This window comes from Oryx dammah, unplaced genomic scaffold (genome assembly GCF_014754425.2).
Source record: "Oryx dammah isolate SB20612 unplaced genomic scaffold, SCBI_Odam_1.1 HiC_scaffold_26, whole genome shotgun sequence".
Lineage (NCBI taxonomy): Eukaryota > Metazoa > Chordata > Mammalia > Artiodactyla > Bovidae > Oryx > Oryx dammah.
This window is the reverse complement of record NW_024070210.1, coordinates 2,988,932-2,993,344: the sequence shown is the minus strand read 5'-3', so window position 1 is coordinate 2,993,344 and position 4,413 is coordinate 2,988,932.

Sequence of the window (4,413 nt, the reverse complement as noted above, 5' to 3'; positions counted from 1 at the left end):
CACACCCGAGGAGGAGCCCCGCTGCAGACGGCACACCCGAGGAGGAGGAAACACGCTGCAGATGGCACACCCGGAGGAGGAGCCACGTGTTCACCGCAGGACACGGCAGCTCTAGAGCAGACAGTACACCCAGAGAGGAGGAAACACGCGTCTACCACAGGGCATGGCACGCCATGCGGACGGCACACCCGGAGGAGGAGCCACGTGTTCAGCACAGGGCACGGCGGCACCATGCGGACGGTACACCCGGAGAGAAGGAGCGACGCGTTTGAAAGATAGATGTACGCCAACGATCATAGGATTATTTACAATAGCTGAGACGTGGAAGCAACTTAAGTGTCTATCAACAGATGCATGGATAAAGCAGATGTGTTGTGTGTATATATATATATGTAATATGTATCTGTGTGTGTGTGTATATATATATATATGTGATGGAATACTGCTGCTGCTGCTAAGTCACTTCAGTCGTGTCCAACTCTGTGCAACCCCATGGACTGCAGCCCACCAGGCTCCCCTGTCCCTGGGATTCTCCAGGCAAGAACACTGGAGTGGGTTGCCACTTCCTTCTCCAATGCATGAAAGTGAAAAGTGAAAGTGAAGTCACTTAGTCGTGTCTGACTCTTTGAGACCCCATGGACTGCAGCCCACCAGGCTCCTCTGCCCATGGGATTTTCCAGGCAAGAGTACTGGAGTGGGGTGCCATTGCCTTCTCTGGATGGAATACTACTCTGTCATAAAAAAAGAATGAAATGTTTCCATCTCCATCAACATAGGTAGACTTGGAGGGTTTTATGCTTAGTGAAATAAATCAGAGAAAGCCCATACTGTATATCACTTACATTTGGAATCTAAAAAATATAACAAACTAGTGAATATAACAAAAAAGAAACATACATAAAAAACGAGCACTTACCAGCCAGGAGAGGGATGTGGGAGGGTTACGTAGGTGCAGGGGGTTAAGAGGCACAAAGTACTGGGTGTAAATAGATGAGCAACAAGGGTTTATTACACAGCACAGAGAATATACCCAGTGTTTCCTAATAACTAAACTGGAGTGTAACCTTTAAAAATTGGGAATCACTGTGTTATACACCTGAAACATATATATTGTAAGTCACGTACACCTCAATTTAAAAAAAACTGGAAACAATTTTTTAAAACGTGAGTCAACCAGTTTTTCCCGTGAAGAGAATATTATTTTATAAGTTTTCTGCTGCTGCTGTAAGAAGTTCCACAAACGCAATGGCTTAAAATAGAACCTACCAGCTTACAGTTCTGGAAGCCAGAAGTCATCAAATCAAGATATTGCCAGGGCTGCATTCTTCTCGGAGGCCCTGGGGAGGGTGTGTTTTCCACCTTTTTGAGTTCGCAGCGGCCGCCTGCATCCCTTCCCCTGGGGCCCGCGCCTCCATCGCCAAGGCCAGCAGGGTAGCATCTTCGAACCTCTCACCTCTGCCTCTCTCATCACGCCTCTGCTCACTTCGACCCTCCCGCCTCCCTCTGAGAAAGACCCCGTGGTCCCTCTGGGCCCACCTGGATAATCCTGGACAATCTCATCTCAAAAACCTTGATTTAATCGCATTTGCAGAGTCCCTTTGGCCATGTACAACATTCATAACTTCAGGGGACTAGATCGTGGACATCTTTGGGGGCCCATCAGTCAACCACGACTGTAAATATCATTAACCTAATAAAAATGGTCTAAATAAAGACACAGTCAACCTATTGACTGTAGCTTGGCTATGTCATGAATCCCAAGGTGCGGTCTATATTGAACATTTATGACTTTTTCATACTGTTTCTGATTCAGAATTTTTAGACATGGGATATGCCTCAAGAATCTGGATTTCAACACATTTCCAATGTTGCTGTTGCTAATCCAAAAATAAGCCCATTAATAAATGAAGTGGACATTCAGCTAATGACACATTGCACTACTTTGTCCATCCTAATGGAAATCAACCCTGAATATTCATTGGAAGGACTGATGCTGAAGCTGAAACTCCAATGCTTTAGCCATCTGATGCGAAGAAATGACTCATTGGAAAAGACCCTGATGCTGGGGAAGACTGAAGGCAGGAGGAGAAGGGGACGACAGAGGATGAGATGGTTGGATGGCATCACCGACTTGATGTGCATGAGTTTGAGTAAACTCCGGGAGTTAGTGATGGACAGGGAGGCCTGGTGTGCTGCAGTCCATGGGTTGCAAAGAGTCAGACACGACTGAGCGACTGAACAACAAAATAAGTGAGGTGGACACTCACCTAATAACAAGTTGCACCACAGGGATGATTGTGTGAGGAGCAGCTCTGCCAACCTGCAGGGAAGTACGTAAATATCTAGTCTTCAAATATATTAATTGTTCGACAAATGTCCTGATTAAGAAAATTGGCTATTTTGACAAGATGCATTCTAACTTGAGCATAAAGCTCAACATTCAGAAAACGAAGATCATGGCATCTGCTCTCATCACTTCATGGGAAATAGATGGGGAAACAGTGGAAACAGTGTCAGACTTTATTTGGGGGGGCTCCAAAATCACTGCAGATGATGACTGCAGCCATGAAATTAAAAGACGCTTACTCCTTAGAAGGAAAGTTATGACTAACCTAGATAGCATATTCAAAAGCAGAGACATTACTTTGCTGACTAAGGTCCATCTAGTCAAGGCTATGGTTTTTCCTGTGGTCATATATGGGAGAGTTGGACTGTGAAGAAGGCTGAGCGCTGAAGAATTGATGCTTTTGAACTGTGGTGTTGGAGAAGACTCTTGAGAGTCCCTTGGACTGCAAGGAGATCCAACCAGTCCATTCTGAAGGAGATCAGCCCTGGGATTTCTTTAGAAGGAATGATGCTAAAGCTGAAACTCCAGTACTTTGGCCACTTCATGCGAAGAGTTGACTCATTGGAAAAGACTGATGCTGGGAGGGATTGGGGGCAGGAGGAGAAGGGGACAACAGAGGATGAGATGGCTGGATGGCATCCCTGACTCGATGGACATGAGTCTGAGTGAACTCCAGGAGTTGGTGATGGACAGGAAGGCCTGGCGTGCAGCGATTCATGGGGTTGCAAAGAGTCGGACACAACTGAGCGACTGAATTGACTGATTCTAACTCGTAAGTGATTGATGATGGTGGAAATGTGTGATGCCTGTAAACGACTAAAAGAAACATCTATTGTCTGGAACATAATTTAAAATAACCCATTGGAGAAATGGGACTAATTACATACCTCTGCAATAAGAACTAAAATGAAAAAAAAAAAAAAAAGACAAAACAGCTGTAATTGTACTATTCACACACAAATAATATCTTGCTTCAATATTTATTTTATGGCAAAAATAGACTATAATATATTCACTTCACATATATTACATTCATTCAAACTCTTTTGCCTATTAAATGTACACACTTTTACAAACCAATGACAGTTCAGATTTAAGCTCTTCTGATTATACATTATATATTGTTTTTACATTGCTGATCATCAGACAGTAGCTCATAAAAGTGCTTTTTAAACTAGAAAATACTAGACAACTACATATATAATGTGATTCTGAAAAGGTAGAATTCCTAATGCATTGCTTGAATTATAGGGAACTTTCTGAGAGAATATATTTCATAAAAATTGTCTCTAAATATTTAAGTTTCTGTGGACATTTGAGTCATATTAACAGCAGTTTGAATTTTTAAATACATTATTATCCAGATATTCATTTTTAAACTATGCTTTGCTTAATTTGCTATGGGTGGGGTTTGGACTGCTTCGGTTTTTAACAAAGAAGTATACAACAAAATTCTGTCTTGTTGCAGTGCAATCTTCATCTGTAGCACTGTTAGAATTCGGAATATCTCCCTCTTGAGCACAACAGAGTGAAACACTGAGGTGGTTTCATAGGAAAACATTTAACGTTCGCATGATAAAAACGGTTTTATATTTTAATGTAAAAAATTACTTGTGAATACAGTAAAAAGCAAAAAATATATTCTAAAGGCCCAATGCCAACCTTCAGAGTAAGGTTTAACTGTTCAAGTTTTTAAAGGCTTAATACTTTAAAAAATATTTTTATTTTCTCCCCTCATTTTCAATGTGTTGCTTAGAAATTGAATACACTGGTAACTGTGTAATAGCTCAATTCTACAGTAAGCAATTAAGCTGCTTACTTTTAATATAGAATTGAAAAAAAATCTAATATGGAGAGTCTAAATGGACACTAACAGAAAAGTCTTCAAAAACGTTAAGAATCATCCCTGTACAACTACTTCAACTTCTCTATTGAGCCACAAAACCAGACTACGCAAATAAAACCCACGAAAGCACTACTAATCGAGAAGTTGTCACAAGTTACGGCATTTTTCTCCTTTTGTCTTTTTTCTTTCATCTTTTTGTTTTGTGGGCTTAAGATTTTGG